Consider the following 21,637-nt stretch of genomic DNA (forward strand, 5'->3'; position numbering starts at 1 on the left):
TTAGTTGTCTTTCCTTGGCTCTCTACCCCTTGAACGTATTGACAACGAGCCAGGTTTACGTCTTTGCGAAGACAGGATGTTGTTTGGCAGAAACAAAGTTGAACTTCATACTTTATGATGCACCGAATCAGGTACGAAAGGGAGGCATGCAACATACACAATAACTCATCCCATTTTTTCTCAAAGTATAAAATGGAATATTAATCTTGCTCTGCGTCACATGAGGTAGGTAGAAATGGCGCCATGTGGTTGGTTTAGATGATGCCGGTCTTATGCCAGCACGAGCCAAGAGTGATAAGGTCTGAAAGGGACCCAGAGGCCTGGAGTGAACCTCAGAGCTTTTAAACACGTAGCAGCAACAGAGTAACGTTATGCCATATTTAGAGAGCATCTGTGTGTGTGTGTGTGTTTACCATGATCGTGGATACCTACTTCATGTTAAGCTCACGTAATGAAGAAAGTATCCACAATAATAGCTAGAAAAAAAAACACTAAGCACTGAGAGAGAGAGAGAGAGAGAGAGAGAGAGAGAGAGAGAGAGAGAGAGAGAGAGAGAGAGAGACTGTCTTGTTGAATATGGTACAGTTCTCATCCCATATAAAAGCAAGTGGAGACAGCACTTAGTGAGGTTGCTACGCTACGATGATCCGGTTCGTACTCATACTATTCTACCTGATATTAAATTGCTAGAATATTTGGCTTCTTGATCATGGCAATTCGACTTATTTTTAGGAAACCGGAGACTTCATATATTATATATGATCTTATTTCTTTGAAATCTGTGAAGCACACAATCATAGCAAAAAATATGCCGATTACGACTTAATTGTAAAAAGTTCTCTAACCCACAGATGGTGGCATTAATGCAAGTATTTTATTTACGGACAAAACCAAAGCCAATAATAATTCAGACACCATTATGGTCTGACATCATGGCTAAGGAGAATTTACCAAAAAATACATCAGACATCATTACGGTCGGACATCATGGCTAAGGAGAATTTACCGTTACTAAGGACACAGAATAACAAATAACCTTGCTCTACCAAGGACAGTCTTTGTGGCAAGTGACAGATGACCATGGACGTCGCTGAACTCTCCGGAAGAACGAGACGACGAAATTTGTAAAATCGGTGATTTTGTCTTGGATGTGACTGCGTCATACAGGAGTGAAGATTACATGGGGGTTATTCAAGCGAAATATAACAGAGCGATAATGGTATGATAAAGCTCCTCCTTGGAGGTTTGTGTCTGATGCGTCAGCAGCTCAATTATTATATATATATAATATATATATATTATATATATAGATATATATATATATATATACTTATTATATATATAATCTCGAGTTCACTAGCAATGGCATAAACCTTGCCTAATACAATTAGCATCAAGTCCTATCATTAACGAAAAGAATGTGGGATAGAGGACTGACAACAAGACACGAAAATCAAGTTTCAAGGAACCCAATAACTACAATTCACGAGCTAAAAGATGTTCTGAAAACAACATCGCCCGTTCCTGGTAACACATCTTGTACACCACACTGCCTTTCTCAAGCTCTCAATATTTCCACTATTCGTAATACAAAACATCTACCTGGCTATCTACCATTCCAAGAAACACACCATGAAAACAATTATATTCTAAATGGCTGAGTCGCAATGGAAGTGTACCTATGTTTATAATCTTTCTTGGAAAAAGGTCCCAAATCATAGAAATTTTCTAAGTTCAAGAAAACACGGAAATAATTCCATCATCTTCAGAAGTACTAAAAATCAATCCTTCTGCTTAAGTCATAAAAAACTATAACAATGTCAGAGGTCGTGGTAATCAATTGCCAACTCGATGTGTCATGGCAATCACTTAGACAACAAGAAATTATGGCATAACATAGGCAACGAGAAACCAAGATACCGCTTAAAAGAAAATAACGGTAACCACTTCGCTACCAGGGTAAATAATGGAAAACACCTCTAAAAATCAAGCAACTTCAGAAAGTACAAAAAATAATGGCAACAAATTCTAAAGTAAAAAAAAAAAATCATGGAAACCACTTCGACAAATTCAAAAACCATGGAGACCACAGCATCCAGTCCAGAAATCACGGCAACCATTTTGACAACCCAAAGAGGCAAGGAGAGCTTTCTGTTAACATGCCACGAGTCTTCCAGCATGACTTTTGCAAAAAAATAAATTATACCATCACTTCTAACTACTACATAGCAAGTCTTTGGAAATCAGTCTACCAAACTTGGTAATAAAAAAAAAAAAAAAACATAAGCATGAGTCCCTCCACCAATGCCATCAATAACCATCATTCCATACTGTACGAGAACAGCCACGCAACCTTGATACGACTGAAGACCTTGGAATGGTGCTGTATGTAGTAAGGGTGGAGGCAAACATCGCCGGCACAATAACTCTCTCTCTCTCTCTCTCTCTCTCTCTCTCTCTGCATGCCTCCTTGATCAATTGCAGAAGAATGCTGCTATCACCGTCACAATATTGCTGTGAAGGACAAACTGGACACCACATACAATCACTGCTGCCATCGCCTAGTCAAAGTATTTACCGATATACAGCGCACTCACGGGGGCCGGCGGAAGCTCAAAGGCGAATTTGAGGTTTAACACCTGACATTTCCTGCCATATTGTTGAGAAATCGCAGAAACGACCGTCACCCTGGGCGGGGAATAAACGAAATAGTAGTCAGGCGGAAGCTGAAAATTTCGTCCAACGATTGAGCATTGCTGGTTCCTAGGTCTTAATTACCATCCTATTAAAAAGTTTCATTCGCTAATGAACCTCCACCGAAAATTCGGAGACATCAAAGAGTTTTGATGTACAAGACTTATGATTTACAAGACTTAAGGAGAGCACCGACCTCCTCTTTACAAGAAAACGTCAGAAGGGTTACATAAAAAGCATTAAAAGGTATTCGCGGCTGCCTTGGGACGTGATAAATGGGGCCGGAGGTCCAAATTGTACAGAGACGAAGCCTTAGTCAGGTACATCCAGCGTTTATTCTCTCTCTCTCATTTTTACCAGATTAAGCACAGGATTAAAAGCTGGACCAACAATCGTACGTTAGATTTTTAATAGGGCATGAAAGCCTAAAGAATTGTTTAAGCCTGAAACAATACATTCTCTTAACAATTCGAATCAAAAGACCTAAAAATAAATATAACCTATTCTAATAGAAATTCTTATGTAATTCTCAAGAATCCCCACGCCACTGAAAAGCTATAAAGTCAAGCCAAGCAAGGCAGCCCTTTTCTCGCAATGACTATCTGAAGGAGGAATCAGATTTAAGAACAAACTGCCCAGAATGATGGGTGTACCTAGAGGGTGGGGAGGGGTGGGTGAATTGTGCCAGGGTTACGTTTATACGGATCAACGCACAGGACGGCTCCGACACTGGCACATAAAAAAAAATTAATCATAAAAAGTTGCTTCCTGTGAGGCACATGCAAGTTGCACACATCCGACCATTGTAGAGGTCATCTAGCAAATAGTCCGCCCACAATTAAAACCCTACGAACTTTCTCCCGTATTTTCTCAAGGGTCTCCTCTGGCAGGCAATCCTACATTACACTCAGCCCCCCCCCCCCCTCCTTCCCCAACGATAGGCTCAACTTCTTACAGGATAATGAAATAAATAAAGCCTAAATTCCGATAGCATCTTCGATTTTAGCTGAATTACTAATTACTCGCCGGTCTGACTATTAACGTGACCCAGATACGACAACTTATCTCGAATCATTTACATGCGGCCTTATTAGGGGGGATGAGGCCAAAGCTATGTCGCTACCTTCTAGCATATTAAACACTACGTCGCTTTTTAATTTCAAAATCATTGGTTTTATTAAATACCTAGTACTTAACAAGCGTAACTTCAAGTTTTCAGGAATTAAAAATATCCTCGTATTTACGGTGAATATGAAGATGCTATTTTCATGGCATACCATCGATACAAATATATATATAGTATATATAATAATATATATTTATATATAATATACCCCTATATATATAATATATATATATATATATATAGATATATTAATATTAAGTAATACTTGAAATAACAGTTGGATGACATGTTAATGAAGCATTTTCCATATACCATGCAACGTTCTGTCAGGCACAGAAACCCATTTTATGGAATATCAATTTTACTTACAGAATAGCTTACACTCAAAGAGAATTAAGGACGCAATATGAGTATATCTGCCTCAGTCAGGATTCCAACCTTAGCCTTTTGGGAGTGATAGCAGAGGGCATAAGTTACGTGAATTCGATGTACGAGGCATTTGTGGCTATATATACGTATTATTTTGTGGTTATTACATTACCTACATATCTGGGGGTAAAAAAATGCTAAGAAGATTATATATATATATATATATATATATATATATATATATATATATATATATATATATATATATATATATGTGTGTGTGTGTGAGAGAGAGAGAATTTTCAATGAAAGCTCACATCAAATATGAACATGAAAATAAAATGCGCAAAAAATGAATCGATAATTATTTAAAGCTTTTGCAATCTGACAGGACCGGACACGGCTTCCTTGATAATGAACTCCTGCAACAGACCTGAAGGACGATGAACATACAGGAAACTCTTGACTCCCAAGGACGTCCCAGGAAGGAATCAAGAAAAAAGAAAAAAAGAAAAGGGGGGGGGGTTTCTTTCCCACCGACTACTGCGCAGTAAAACGGCAATTCCTCCCTATGAGAATTCTAAATAGACGTCAGTTCACCTATTGTGAATACCAACCAACTCTCGCCTGTGGTGTCGCCTTTGCAAACGCCACGGGGATTAGCGACGGTACTTTCTTTTCGTGTTACTGCAATGCTCTTGGTCTGAATGGAACGTTGGGGGATTTAAATCTCATTATTTCTATTCAATACATAGAGAAGAATGAGTTGGTGTTCTCCCTACTTTATACCTACGTCATTCTCCCTCACTCTTACTCTCTCTATCTGGGATGCACTCTACAAGCTTTACGTAAATACACTATGCTCTAGCAATCACAGATTAATAAATTCCAAATCATTCCATACATGTGCAGACAACAATGTGTGTTAGTAACGAAGTGTAGATAACAAAAAAACATACTGCAAAGTAATGAAATAATCAACAAAAAAGAAATTATCTTTCATTCATTAAAATGATGTTTTATTTAGGGTTAACACATAGGCCTAACTAGGTATAAAGCGGCCTGGATAATACTAAATTCCCCCTGCCAAGCCATACCAATACCCCCCTCCCCCAACCTACACCCTACCCAGCACAACAAGTGTGTGACACACCGCACGTCCCATTTCAAATCACGTGAAACAGTTAGAAGTTAATAGATACATGAAGACCACATTTCCCTCGGCTTCCACTGTCTTCAGGAAGCATTATGTATTCATCAGCCTTCTGAAAGGGAGTAACAATGACACACAAACACTCGAACTTCACTCAACGAGCGGGAGGCACAACTGTCTTTCGAGGGAGGCATCGCAGTTTGCGTCATTTCTGAAAAATCACTTCACCACCATCATAAGTCACTATTGATCGGAAAACCGTCTCTCCTCCTCCTGTAGATTCCCGCCGGAGGCAACCAGGAAGGAAGGAAGGAAGGAAGGACGGAACGCAGAGAGGATGTAGTACTCTGTAGACGGAGGAGACTTCGTGGAGAAGGTGCTGGCTGTTGCTGCCGTGGTGCGCGTTGTAGTTGGAGGAGGATCACGACGGCGGCGGGATGGGAGACTCGCTGCGTGTGTGTGTGTGTTTTTGTGCGTGTGTATGTTTGTTTGTCCGACTGACTTCGTGCCAGGGCCGAACAACCCTCCGTCTCCCCACTCCCCTTCCTCCTCCCCTTCCCCCTCAACACTTCGGTACACAACATCCATCTCTCGCTCGCTGAACGTTTCTTTTATTATTATTAATGTATCTAAAGACGCGACGAATCGCCTTCATTGTTTCTTCGTTATTTCACTTCCTTTTTCCAGACGCCGAAGAAAACACAAAATGTGCAGCGACTCCTTCATCCGACAGGGGACAGCGGTCGACAGCAGCCAGGAATGGAGAGAGATCCTTCGCAGCTACGTTTGGCATCCTACCTAGTACAGAGTAGCTAGCCGGCCCTGACCACTGACGCCGCCCTTCCCCAATGAGACCAAAACCATCCCTCCCACCCAATGGCCCTACCAAGACGTCCGCCCGTCCTATACCACAGGCCCAACGGGCTTGACTCGCCCAACGTCCTCATAGACCCCTTTTACCGAACCTACAAGATAACCGCATCCTTTCAGGCCACACGGGAACATACCGATCATCTGTTTCAATCCCGTCTGCATCCATGATTTCGGGGACGTTCTCTTGATCCTACAACGCCAAAAATAACCATTTGCTACATTCCAATCTGCAAACTTTATTCCCCATCCTTTCTCCCAAAAACATTCAGGTTTCATTAGCTAGCAATTACCCCAGAAACCCAGTTTTTATAGCGCTTATCAAGTTACGTCGTATAGACAAAATCGACAAGATTCACAGAGATGATAAACACTGCTGTCAGTTTATGAAAAGATGTCTACGAATGGGCCTGAATGCCAATTAGAGAAACCTATTCTGAGACTTATTTTACAGTCCACTTCTCCCTCAGGTAGAATTTCTCCTAAGCTGCTGCAGGTAAGAGAAGCTGCTGAACATCGCCGCCCCCAGCCCCCCACCCCCTCACCCCAGCTTCAAGATGCATTTAGATTAACTTGTCAGGACCATTTCTCCCTCTATCGAATTTCATATTTTTTTCTATCTCTGATCATCAAGTTTCCCGTTTTCTTTTTCAAACTGATTCCCTTTCCAACATCCAATATGCCTTCATGTGCTTGCATACGCCAAGTTTTTTAGTTCCCCGTATTTTCTGGGCGCAGGTTAAAAAAAAAAAATGAAGCTGCATAACTTTACAAAATCATCACACACAAAGTACACAGTACAAATCTTTAAATTCCCGATGTTAACTTCAAATGATTAGGAAGTAGGAAGTACTGGTAAGTTACTAGAAAGCGTACCAATATAAAACCCCTACAAGTACTATACTAATAAAAAGGCAATAATGGTCCAGAATTAGCCAGAAAAGGATAAAGGTAGACTTCAAACCACGAAATAGGAGTTGTGTAACGATGTCTTCAACGTGACATACTAAAGGCAATATGCTACTGATATAAATGAGATAAAAACATTTGTAATTTAAAAACAAGAATCGTTAGTATCAAAAAGATAAGGTACTAATGAAGTGTAAACATAATATCCTTAAAAAAAAAACACCCAAAAGGAAAAATTCTTAATGCGTTTTTTGAAAAGGAAAAGTCTAGGTTACTATTTTGAAATGAGAAAACTCTAGATTGCTATTTTGAAAATTCCAATGAGTCTACATTACATTTTGTCTTGTGACTTAGAATAAGGTAACTTACAATTATTAGCCATTTTTCAAATGGCATATCAGTGTTGAAAAAAAAAAAAGGTCACATTTTTCTCGACCAATCCATCTGTTAACAGGCTTCAAGGTTAAAATGTACTGTTATAGAACAATATTTGTATTACGGGCCCTGGAGCCATATTTGAGGTGTGGTCAGTAGAACCAATGTTTGAGTTGTATTTCAAGTAAGTAGCTGCCAACAGAACAATATTTGCTTTGTAGAGTCATGGAACAATATTTGCATTGTGGTCCATGGAACAATGTTTGCTTGGAAGCTCATGGAACGATGTTTGCTTTGTGGTCGATGGAACAATATCTGTGTGAAGCTCATGGAATGAAGTTTGCATTATGAATGGAACAGTTTACATTCAAATCCAAACACATGCAATATGAAGTTAACACCCCATCTTTAACGAGCCGTTTCAATTCCCATTGAAGTACCCCAGAATCTTGACCTAGAAATATTACCAATGCAAACAATAATCATCAAATGGACAACAACAGGTAAATCAAACTCCCTCTGGGATGCACTAGCATTTTCTGTTTATTTCAAACTAATCATGAGGCAATGACCGACGCATGCTCCACAATTTCCGGCGAAAATTAGGTACTAGCATTCTCAATTATTTGTAAAACAGGCCGATAACCGATACCATTTAATATGTAATGAAGACAAATAATTCGATTTCCCATAAAAAAAATAACTGCCTAGAGCAACCGTTGCGTCTAGCCACTCCTCAAAATTACAAACCGTTAACGAAAAGTATAAGCACAATAAGCAAGTTTATCAAGTTTGTCTGAAAGCGAGAAAGGACACAGATCCCGGATGAACATAAAATGAGAGGGAGAGAGAGAGAGTTGACGACCTGAAAGTTAAGGTCCCTAATTTCGCTGAATAAACAGCCTTCAATGCTACTTCCTTCACCGACGTTATAAAATCAGTGGGAACAGAAGCCTCCATTGCTGGCTCGCTCTTTCTTTTCTCCTTGGGAGACAGAGAGGTTACACAATCAAAGTACGGTAAGTGCCAGCAATACTTGACATTTTTTGCTCTAAACTTCCTGAATCTATGAAAAGAGCCGTTTGCCTTTGAGTGGTTACTTGAAGCAGTCTATCCCCAAGTTGTTGAAGATAACGCGTATTTCATAGCCTGAAAAACCTAAGTACGTACATACATATTGACTGATTTGAGTGTATCTGTGTATATATATATATATATATATATATATATATATATATATATATATATATATATATATATATATAATATGTGGCGCGCGCGCGCGCGTGTGTGTGTGTGTGAGAGAGAGAGAGAGAGAGCGAATGACGTTCTGCAGACAGCTAATGCAGCGTGACATCTTAAGAGGTTTAGCTCACGGAGCGTCAAGATAAAAGCTGAGTCTATAAAGTTAAAACACGATACTATTTTGGTGTGTGTGCGCGTGTGTGTGTGTGTGTACATACACACATATATACATATAATCACAAATATATATATATATATATATATATATATATATATATATATATATATATATATAAACATATAATAAAATTCAGAGTAATCCCAAACTATTTTTTCTAACTTTTCAAAAGTACTGAATTCATCAACCTCAAAAACATGAAACCCTTATAGCCTAACAAACACTCCGATTTGTGAAACGAAAACCAGAGGTACAAAATTCGAAAGAATTCTTCTGTCACCAGCAACAAATTGGCTGAATAAATTGCCACTTGATGCAAATTCTGTGAAGGCAAAACTCAGTCGCAAAAGTGAAACGATAAAACTTACTTGCTAAACTTTTAAAAAATTTATCTATTCCTTGTGTTCTCGCAATGCAATTTCTATTTTTCAGCACTCTCCCACTCGACTGGGACTCGCTTCTATAACGCTTTCACTCCCACTCAAGAGTACTGTAACGTTTCAAAGAGGTTGCAAATGTACCTCTCTCTCTCTACATTTCTTAATTGCCAAGTCTGCTTTCTATTCCAGAGACTTTCTGTTACGGGCTGCTTTGAGATTGCACAAGAGCCCGCGCCAGCATAAGACTGGTTGAAACAACGCAACAAGAAATGTATCTGCGCAATGCCCTGGTTTTATTTATCATACCTATGTCTTTTTCTCCTTGAATATGCTGACACTTCAAAGGCCATTTTCTATGGTTTCATTCCAGACAATCTCATTCGGACCAAAGCCTTTAGTACTGCCGATAACAATAAGAAGAAAAGCAACATCAGTTACTCGTAACATTATTACTCATAATAATAATAATAAGAATGGTCTGAAAACTTCAAAAGTTTCTTTCAATACACGGTTCATTTTCAAAATTAGTGCAGACATCAAAGAGAGATTAAAATAAACACTACAGCTTTCAACATACAGTCAATTCAATTCAACACACACAAACACACACACACAAACCATCCCGTCCGTACCCTCGCTCCGATTCCATTTCCCCATTTCATTTTTATCGCGTATCAGAGACTCATGATTCGAATGTTTTTTTTCGGTACTGCTGACCTTTCAAGTTCGACGGGCCCCGCTCCCTATTATCATTGCTAAAATATCGATTTCCGAACGAGAGAGAGAGAGAGAGAGAGAGAGAGAGAGAGAGAGAGAGAGAGAGAGAGAGAGAGAGAATCATTTCAATATCTTGAAAGGTGCTTCCACACTTCGCGTTCCACAGGGTGAAGCAAACCAATGGCTTCAAGTATTTTGAGGAACTTCAAGTAGATTTAATAAATTAACAGAATTCTTGGGACAGCAAATACTCCGCTGCTATGATATAGTTAAGTTAAGATCTTCTGTTCGCACGAAAACTGTGAATAAACTAGTAAAATTTTCAAAATGTTACATAGAGAATATATTAGTCCAACGAACTAAACCACTTCAAACTCAATATAAAAACCCTGCACAATACAACAGTGGAAACTCGAGCTTGTGAAATAACGTAGAAGTCGTATCTCAACGCTACATTAAATCATACACATTTACAGTCTTTATCAATACAGGTTCTCAATGAGCAACAATGGGATCCCGGAAACAAATGTAGAGCTCATTATTATTATTATTATTATTATTATTATTATTATTTCAGTCTCATGAAGAACAAATAGCTAAAAAATCCAGTTATATATCAAAATATATTTCTAAGTAAAACACAAAAGACTTTCAAACATCTGAACGGTCTTTATTTTTTTACGCAGAAATATATTTAATATATAAATGTCGATTTTTTTAAACAATTATTATGATTATTATCGTCTTAAGATTCAGCCAAATAATAGCTACAGAGAACCAAAGACGGCAAAAAGTTAACGAAAAAGGTCGTCTACCAGAAAATGACTGACAGAAGAACAGAAGACCTATCGAGTGGTGGCTGGATTGATTATTTCGGGGCCTACATCCCTGCTCTATGATCAGCTCTATCGGGTATAACAAAATGGTTTCTTCAGAGTCGCAGACGCCCAAATATGTGCAGTACATGGAAAGGGCTATCAGAGTTAATACAAAAGGTGTGTGTGTGTGTGTGGAGAGAGAGAGAGAGAGAGTTACAGGGATTAGGATGTCTCAAAGAATTGTTATTCCATCCCAGGAGACAACGCGTGTTCACTTATCTCTAGGAACAGGTTTAACTGTTCATTCACAGTGTCCTAATGATTTTGTCTATCTTTTTTTTTTTTTAAATCTATCACACTGTTGCTGTTTACAACTTCTGGTGGGAGCTTATTCCATGTGTCACATATCTTGTATGTAAATTAGTTCCCACAATGGGATGTGTTGTATCTCTTCAGCTCTAGTTTCCATCCATTATTTCCTTTCTGGAGAGAGAGAGAGAGAGAGAGAGAGAGAGAGAGAGAGAGAGAGAGAGAGAGAGAGAGAGAGAAGGAATTATTTACGGAGAAAAACCCAAACCACAAATGAGCGAGTTATTAATGATTTGAAAAAAAAAATATTATACAGCAACTTTCGAAAACCTACCGGCAGTTCACGTAGCAAAAGAAATGACGCCAACGCAAGATAATGATGAGGAAAATCTAAGAAAGTTTCAATTATGTATCATTACATACAAGTCAGAACAATATTTCTGTCTGGCCAAAACACCCTACTGTAAAATAAATCATTCATATGCCTCTGTTTTCTCTCTTTTCAGGGATTCATAATCGTCCGGAGTAGGACTCTTCTTATCTGTACAGTATGGCAACACAGATGATAACATTTAAGGCTTAAAAATCAGTTGAAACATTCTATATAACAGTATGATATTTTCTTATGTATATTGTATATTTGTAGTATAAGGTTACAAAAGCCTATTCTACCAAGAGTTACAAACTAAAAACTATATAAATAAAGCACTCAATTTACACTCCTTTTGGCCATAAGAAGAGAAGGAGTGTAAAGTAAAAGAAGAAAAAGAAAAGTCAAGACAATATAGTTGGGAGAAATTCTAAAGGAACTTGTGTCTTTCACCTACAGTTTATCATGAAAGTGTTTACACTGTTTTTCAGGAATAAAGAGCAGAACAACTAAATATAAAGAAAGGTAAATAAAATGAGAAAAAAATGTAGTATTCATTAATGCCTGCACTTACACAGACTGACTTTCTTCTTCACATCGACCCACTTCAAAATGAACGATGAAAATACCACGAAACCAGCAGATAACCCACAACATGCAAACTTTTCCTCTTCAATTTCCTTTAAAAAGAAGATAGCAGATGAAGAAAAAAAAAGTACGAATCAATCGCAGAAAAGGTTAACCGACGTCGACTTTCCAAAGTCGAGCGGAAAATACCGTCCCGATCAGCATGCAAGGCAGGACTCCGCCCGGTCGGAAGTGAAAGTTCTGATATGTATGTCCAGGAACAACACCTTCGCACCCCCCCCCCCCCCACGCCCCTTTACCCCTTCTCTCCTGTGGGTATGGCATAAGGGTGCCTCTGTCTGTCTGTCTTCGATCTTCTATCGCCGGCCTCAATCGCACAAGAAAAGAACTTTTTTTTTTTTTTTTACGTTTTTTTTCTTATCAATCTTTTCTTGAGATCTACTACGAAAGGTACTGGAGGGAAAATACAGTCATACGGCGTTAAGGTCATAATGACATGAGAGAGAGAGAGAGAGAGAGAGAGAGAGAGAGAGAGAGAGAGAGAGAGAATAGCAAGTACCTAACTACATCTTAGAAATGGATGATACATTATAACGAGAATACTAACAGCAACCAATCTCACATATGTGAAATATGCTATAGCTTACAGAGAGGCTCCTTTATACCAATGAGAACGGATTAGCTTCCTTTAGAATAGATACCGACGAGGGAAGCACAATCGTCTAATCGTTTGATATCCACAGGAAGTCAACGCTACACGGTTGGTCACTTCTTTACGGTAACTGCTCTTCGATTGCTTCCTTGTATTATAGGAAAAAAAAATGTCTACATCATATTTATAATATCATCTCACTGCCTGACTGGTTTCCACAAATTACAAGTAAAACATGACTCCGGCGCAATCGAGTTATCTGTACGGCGTATAATGTGTGAAACTCGCAGCCGCGGCCCATGAAACTTTCAGCCACGGCCCTGCAGTAGCCTGTGTTGTTGGCCCGTATGGCGGTGACAGACGCATGATCATGGCTAATTTTAACCTTCAATAAAATGAAAACTACCCAGACTGGAGGGTGACTGATTAATATACCAATTTGCAGCCCTTTAGCCTCAGTAGCCTTTAAGATCTGAGTACGACAGAAAGGCGCGGACGGACGGACAAAGTCTTCTCGATCGTTTTCTTTTAGAAAAAACTAAAAACCCCGATCCTCGACAAGATCTGACCGCAAGGAAAAACATAGTAGAGGTTAGAACCCAATCTATGATTGTGTACGGTGAGACTAGGAATTCCTGTTCCCTTAACTCCTACGGGGGGCTTTCAGCTGCGTCAAAAGTAAGTCAGAAGCATGAATGATTAATATCAAGTGAGCACCAGATGAACGTCTACAGTATAAAGAGGAGACAGAATGGATCACAATCGACACCAGTAGTCTGTCTAATGCCTAGCAATAATGGATACACGCACTCATTTTACTGATGGAGATGGTCCCAAGTAACAAGAGTATGATATACTATTCTTGAGCGCCGAACAGGTGTCTTTAATTTTCTCAATTTTCATTGCTGTTGTGTATAGACTTTAATATCGTTTTTGTTTGTTATCTCTTCTTGCTCGTTTATTTATTTATTTCTACGGTGGATGAATAATCACGTTATTTCCGAATTCGAAAAACCCTAGATATATATATAATATATATATATATATATATATATATATATAAGAATATATATATATATATATATATATATAGATATATACACACACACACAGAGAGAAGAGAGAGAGAGAGAGAGAGGAGAGAGAGAGAGAGAGAGAGAGAGATATTCCTTCACCATTTTAGTGTTTCATGCCATAATGGATAATAATTTCTTGGGTACGAATAAAGTGACTGCTAATTTCGTTGCAACAAATATTGCATTTTAAAAACAGATTGATAAATGAGCAAATCTCTCTTCCCTCTCGTAAACTTTCAAATGTTACTCCAAATAGCCAAGACATGCCTCATGATTGTATATTTAACAATTAAATATCTTCACAAAATTTTTATACAAAACGACACCGTTAGAGACTTTGAGAGCCATTCAATTCAAAACTGTACCAAAAAAAGAAGACGGTGGTTTAGTCCTGACCTGTGACTAAACGACACAATAGCATTACACGATGTATCTCAATGTATGAAAAGTAAATTACAACGTCATTCAAGAGTGAGATACGGGCACCGGTTTAACTTCAGTCACTGGAGACACGTGATCTCGACCCTACACTATTGGCATTCAACAGAGACTAGGCTATACTTTCCCCGACCTCCGACGTCACGTGGCTCGAGTTCACGGGCCTAGGACTCTTTAAGAGCATGATGGGCGGGCGTAGTATGAGGTTCCTTCAAGACAATCACTGAATCCTTAATGAATAAGATGATCATAATAAGAAGATGCTACATGCTTTTGGGACTGAAGGATAGAATAGAATTTAGGCCAAAGGCCAAGCGCTGGGGCCTAAGAAGTCATTCAGCCCTGAAACTGACGGTTAAAAGTTTGCAAGGTGTTTGCTTGTATGGTGTTTTCACGTTGCATGGAACCAATGGTTACTCAGCAATGGGACCATCGGCTTTACGTGGCTTCCGAACCATGTCGGGAGTGAACTTCTACCACCCGAAATACACTTCTCTGACACCTCAATGGAATGCCCAAGAATCGAACTCGCGGCCACCAAGGTGGCAGGCAAAGACCATATCAACCACGCCACTGAGGTGCTCAGGTTTGCAAGGTGTAACAGGAGGAAAGCTTCGCAGCTGCACCATGAAATAATTGTTAGGAGAGAATGGAAAGTGAGATGAAAAGATTATGAACGAAGGTGCAGTAATAAAAATGAAAGGGGTTGCAGCTAGGGGCCTTATGTAATGCCTACAGTGCACCGCATGAGGGCACTGGCCCGCTCCGATGACATGATATTGGTCTTTTGCTCCTCGAGCTGCATGTGACGAAAGGTCAATACTGTGTTCTCTTTAGGCTGACATACTACAATCAAGTCTCAACTGCAATGGCGTCCTTTTATGGAAATCACAGTCAGGTACCTAAACAAAACTTTGAGGATGAAAATCAACATTTCAAAAGGGTCATAATGTAAGAGGCACAAAAGCAGTTAGATACGCGGCCTCACGGATGTGCTTGTCTGTGTAGCTATATGCCTATGCTGGTAGTGCACACACACTGCCATTTATCTATAACGACGACTTGAAGCTGTTCGCCATGGCTGGATTGCGATACTGAGAAATAATCATTGCCATGTAGTACATACAGTACAAACTTCTTTCATTTTAAGATTAATGTGGTAAGGTTTCCATTAAAAACAAACGAATGAACAGAAAGGTCGCGTTCTCTGGAGTCAAGCCCCTAAGGTGTCTAAAATATCTACAAGTGACATATTTAAGCCACGATTAATCCAGTAACAGAATTCACTTTACTGTGGCGATAACGTATACACCTGAGGGGATTTCTATAAGTCCTCTTACCTTGATCAGAATTCGAACCTATTATGCCTCTTTGCTACAGAAGTATGGTGACTGTGATCGTATTCATTAAGTGATATCGATATCAAGTTCAGAACTAAAATTCGACCGGATTAATCAAGATTTGAATCCTTGTCTGGGTATGATGAATTACATCCCTTAAGATACAGAATATCCCAAAGGTGAAGTGACTTGGATGTTACTGGGATAATAGAGTTATATATATATATATATATATATATATATATATATTATATATATATATATATATATATAATACATATATAAGATCACATTCAACCGTACAACATGCTCTCTTAATAGAAGTGATATTGAAGATACCACCAGCCCTATTGAATTTAAAACCCTGCACAAACCTTTATTTAGCTAGGCAGCTTCCCCACCCCCACTTAGACCAACCTCCCTACTCACTGGTCACTCTTTCGAGTCTTACTACGCAGGTAGGGGGGATGATGAGGTCAATGTATCCTTCCTCTATGATGTTACTCCTTGCAAGACGCCTCTCTCCTCTCTCTCTCTCTCTCTCTCTCTCTTTTTAAAATGAATTTTACCACCGGACATTTGCTTGCATCTCTCTCTACATGAATTAGTAAGTGGTAAATGTCAGATTGTGGCAGTAGCTACATGTTGGATTTAGCTGGTGAAGTAATTGGATCCTGGCACAAACATTTGCTTTGACAAAAGCAAAATTCTCGAATTGATGCGAGGTCACATATCACATTATTTAGGCAGTCAAGTATTAAAAGCTGATATGCCTAATATAACAGAGCGGGTGCTCCCTCACGTGGATGGTTTGAAGTAAGTGAAGTTGGTTTGAAATAAGTAAAGTTAATTATAACCGAAACAATAATTCTATCAATCAATCAATGTATGTAGTATGTTTTTTTTATGTTTATGTATGTATGTAAACATGATATTCTGTATATATATATGTATATATCTAATTATAAATTAATATAGATATAAAAGGGATATATATTAATATATATTCTATATATATATATTATAGATATAGTATATATTATATACATATATATATATATATATATATATATATATCTATATATATATATATCTGATAAAAATACTGAATAATGCAGCCCGAAAAGGAATTTGACAATAAATCAATTAAAGTTCGGAATAAGTTTTATAATTCCTTATAGATTACGGTTTTATATTAAAAAAAATAAAGGACCAAATATAAGTGGAGTAAATTAACAACGAATCACTGCAAGTAAACAGACACAAAAATCATGAGATGGCGCCACTTGCAACGCCTGGCACCGGTTCCATTAGGCTTAACTAATGGAAATTTCCATCAAAGAAAATCTCCGGTCAAACGCACTGACAAAGACAGACGGAGGGTGGTGAGAGCAGGAGAGAGAGATCACAAGAAGTCAAACACTCCAGCATTAATTCGTTGCTCACAAATTCAAACTGTTTTGTTTTGAGCATACTGCGAAAGCTATCCACGAGTTCTCTCACCAAGGAATTCACGAGAGGATTTCCAAGCCAGAAAAGACAACAGATGAAAATCGTCTTCCCGAAAGTTTTTCAAATAATGGAAAAATGAAGAAAAAAAGGAAAAAAAAAACCGTGGGTGGAGAAGTTATAAGAAGCAGGTCGGTCGGCGGCATCGCTTAATTTGGGAGACCAGCAACTTGTCTCCTGACTATCGCTTACAGTCTCTCTCTCTCTCTCTCTCTCTCTCTCTCTCTCTCTCTCTCTCTCTCTCTCTCTCTCTCTGCCCACGCATTTGTGTGTGTGTGTGTGTGTGTGACCCAGTACCTCCTATGCTTGGATAAAAGTTGCATACATACATACACACACAGACGAGAGCACAGGCACTTTGCTGCGTCACAGATTGTATGCCCTCACTCCTAGCAACATAGGAAGTTAATAATAATCCTGAATTGACTGCCACCTCGTCAGCACTCTGGTTTTCTTTTAAAGGAGCTTCACTCATTATCTAATTATTTTCTGCAAGCAGTATGTACATAAGAGGCATGCATGAGGCACTTAAGAGCGAGGGACCAAGTTTTTATTATTATTTATTTTAAACCTTGGGCTTAACCAAGGGGCACAATTAGGTCGACAAGAGATTGAAAAAATCAAATGTTTAGAAAGGTTTATAAGTGTTTTAATTATATCTACTACACGACATAAACGTGATATGCATACGATGTCCCACATAAGCTAGTGTTGACATGGTGAACCTTCAAAATAATATTGTAAACTATCTTACTGAGATTTTCATACTCTGCATTGAGACATCATTTCTTTTTACTTCTCCACCTTTGCATAACTATGAAACAAATTACAAATGAACAAAACCTGGGTATTTTGGATACCGAATGGGGTCCAGGTGCCTCGCTTTTATTGGGGCATAACATACGTTTGCGTTAACTTGAATGATTTGTATCCCTGCACAAGCAAGCGAGACACACACACACACACACACACACACAGAAAAAGAGGAGAGACCACACAGGGCAGCACCACACACAGAGGAGGAGAGGAGAGAGAGAGAGAGAGAGAGAGAGAGAGAGAGAGAGAGAGAATACGTAAAAATGACACGCATTCATTTCAATTTACGAAGCTTTATTCTTTAATAAAAAGCTATTCTGTATCAAGTACAGCACAGAGAAATGCCACTTTCGCCCCTCTGACGTAACGATGAAGCTTTCACGGCAAATTCCAAAACATCAACAGTGTTTTTACTACAGATCATCGGTAATGTGACCAGAACATGCGAGTACCTTTATCAAAACAACTGCTACTTTTTTTTTCTATTCTGCCAGTTATAACGGCAATACGAACAACCTAACCGTAAAACTCCAAGAGAAGGACCAAATACTTCAGACAAAGTTCAACAACAGTCATTTCGATACAAGAAAACGATGTGTCCCCGAGAAAATGGTTTTCATCTTCAGTCAATCGATCTTGAAAGATCACGTTCGGGAAGGGCTCACGTGACCTACTGTCGCGCCAAAGAAAATGGTGCTTGTCTGCCTCCTGGCCCCGTCTGAAGAGGAAAATAGCTTTGATGCAGACACAAACAAGCCAATCTTTTATACCGAGACTGCGAGAGAAAGGTGTCACATAATCGAACAATGAAAGGATAGTGAGTTTTTATTTAGAAGTCTTCAAGTGGTCCCCTCATATGACGTCTGCAAGAAGGCTGAAGGAATGCTGAAATTCATATGGTTTACTACACTTATGTGAAATTAAAGCTACTATAAAACACTGTTAAACAAATAATCGTGATAAAAAGTAAAGTATCTACGGAATGTCAGGAATAGTATATTTGTGTTTATTGAGCATAGGCCAAACACTAACGGCACAATAAGAGAGTGAGAGGAAAAAATACAATTACTTGAGAGTTAGGTAGTTTAAACAAATACTTTTATCAGTGATTATCAGTGAACTGATAGAACATCAGGCGACACGTTAGAATACATAGCATGTTCCTGACCTGTGCCCCAAAAGAGATTATCAAGCACGTCCCAAGTATTAAAAAACATCGCAAATTCCCTTAAGTAAAAGATGAATTGATATATTCATCTTAGTATGCCTCTAACCTAATACAGGAGAACGCCCACAGTCAAGCAGTCTATCTACATATGTAGTGTCAACGACACTCAGACACATCCTAATATTAATCTCAGTGTAAAGAAAAAAGAAATAGTGATCTTGTTGCACAATTGTCAATACTGCCTATGCTTTTGAGTATCAGAAGTGTAAGGTAACTGCACACTTACATTCTAACATCATTTACTTGAAGCGGCGGAAAGATTCTCAGGAAATTAATTTGTGAAGGCCCATTGGTCTGAGTATGATTGACCTCACAGAGGTAAAGCCCACGCAGACCGGTGGATTTTTAGGGTCGCATTCATTTCATATCATTTCAACCCTGTTATAAGCCCGGGGATCAAACGCTGGTCAATCAGTTTGTATGCGGAAAGTGTTACCACTTTTGCTACAAGGCCAGAGAGAGAGAGAGAGAGAGAGAGAGAGAGAGAGAGAGAGAGAGAGAGAGAGAGAGACTGATTTGACAGTGCTCGATGAAATACAGAGAAATACTGACGTTCACGGTGAAGTGGTTTCATGAATGTCTACGTAAAATCTTGTGGATCCTAAGCATAAAACTCAGATCAAAATTTTTATAACATGATTCGGCCAACGCCGAATCAGAGGAATTTATTTCTGGTGATAGAAATTCATTTCTCGATATAATGTGATTCAGATCCCACAACAAGCTGTAGGTCCCGTTGCTAGGTGACCAAAAGGTTCCTAGCCACGTAAACATATCTAATCCTTCGGGCCAGCCCTTGGAGAGCTGTTAATCAGCTCAGTGGTCTGGTAAAACTAAGATATATTTAAATATAACATCAAATGTGAAACGAACGACTGTCCATTTTCCCCCATCGTCTCCCCGTTGCGAAACACGAGGAATGTGATGAAACGTCGAAGGGGAACACACCGCTGTGGGTGGGGCGAAATGGAGCCACCAAGGTCATTTTGACCCTTTCGCAGAATTCCTGACCTTCGAAGGACCCCCCACCAACCATATCCCAAGAGAGCCCCTTCTCCACTAAAGACCAAGAGCCTTGGAAGGGTACTCCAAAAACAGCGAGGAAGGACAGAGATGCAATGTGGCGAAATGTGTAATGTTAACGAAACAATGTTTCAAGAGCATTCTGTTCCTTGCAATGTAACAGTCCCAGAAGTAGATTGCACGGAAGTAAACCGTTATCAAAGTAATTGAGAATCCATTTTCTACACACACACACATTATATATATATATATATATAATATATATATATATATATATATATATATATATATATAATATATATATATCCGCGCGCGTGCAGGTTTATCTGTACCAAGGCCTCATCCTTGATTCAGATGAATGTGGTAAAATCCCTTTGCTGTGCATTTTTTAAATAGATCTCAAAAACAGAAAGATGAATGCGGTTGTATGTATGTACGTATGTATGTATGCATGTAATAAAAACGCAAAAGGTATATACTGTCTAATTTTACACACCAGTAAGATCGTATCAGTATTCGCGGAAACCGTTCAAAGTGCGTTGGAAACGGCGCATGCGTCGCCGGAGAAGCAAAACAAAGCGACGTTATCAATGCCATCACAAAAAAAAAAAAAAAAAAAAAAAGTTCCTTCAAAATGTCGACATGGGAATTACCCGTCCGACTCCTCCGGCTCAAAACACCGGTCTTCGGTAAACCCCCAGTATTTTCAACACCTGTTTATTAACAAGTGACTCATAACGACTGTCCTTGGGGGGAGATGTAAGATCATCGGTAAATTTAGTTGGCAAGAAAAATTAAAACAATAAGTAAACTAATCAACAAAAAATAAATTGCAAAGCAACTCAATAACAGTATCTACTCTACGGGATACGAATCTGTGTGAGGGCGTTTCCTTCGTTATAAATAAACAAGTTTATGAAAATTCCATTAAAATCTAATCACTTATGTGCTGAAGAACATCGGGTACTAAACCCGTCATATCAAGATGATAAAAAGACGAAGGAAATAGAAGCAATGGATATAACCGCTGTATATGTATTACAGATCGAGGAGTCGCTCGCGCAGAAGTCTACTACGGCAGCAAGTGTTACTATCTTCAGAGTACACACACACACACACACACACACACGAACGAACGAACACACCCGCACCCACCCAACCGGTATCCCGCGTCTCCACGCGCTCTCTGACGTCATGGATTTTTCCACCATACTTTTAAGTGCGCTTTTAGGGCCTTGCGCCTGCTATGCCCCCCTCCCCCCCCGCCCCACACACACATACACACACACCAAAGCGTTCAACTTCCTTTTTATTACGCGTTAATGTTTCCCATCCTTCGTTCGTTCCTCCTCTCTCTCTCTCTCTCTCTCTCTCTCTCTCTCTCTCTCTCTCTAAAAGCTAAATTTTGATAAACAAATACCACGCAAGTTCCCTTTCATCCGTTTGATATTTCA

At 39.0% G+C, this 21,637-nt stretch overlaps 1 protein-coding gene and 1 long non-coding RNA gene across 4 annotated transcripts in view; one reads left to right on the forward strand and one right to left on the reverse strand.

Moving 5' to 3' along the window:
* Positions 1–12,291, forward strand: part of LOC135195043 (uncharacterized) — a 555,149-nt gene extending 542,858 nt beyond the window's left edge. The window contains exon 4 of the long non-coding RNA XR_010310052.1: positions 11,650–12,291. This is a non-coding gene — a long non-coding RNA (uncharacterized LOC135195043). The remainder of the gene's footprint in view (positions 1–11,649) is intronic.
* LOC135195042 (TSC22 domain family protein 1-like) overlaps positions 1–21,637 on the reverse strand; it is a 499,143-nt gene that overhangs the window by 24,464 nt on the left and 453,042 nt on the right. The gene's annotated exons all lie outside the window — the stretch shown is intronic.

This window comes from Macrobrachium nipponense, chromosome 15 (assembly GCF_015104395.2).
Source record: "Macrobrachium nipponense isolate FS-2020 chromosome 15, ASM1510439v2, whole genome shotgun sequence".
Lineage (NCBI taxonomy): Eukaryota > Metazoa > Arthropoda > Malacostraca > Decapoda > Palaemonidae > Macrobrachium > Macrobrachium nipponense.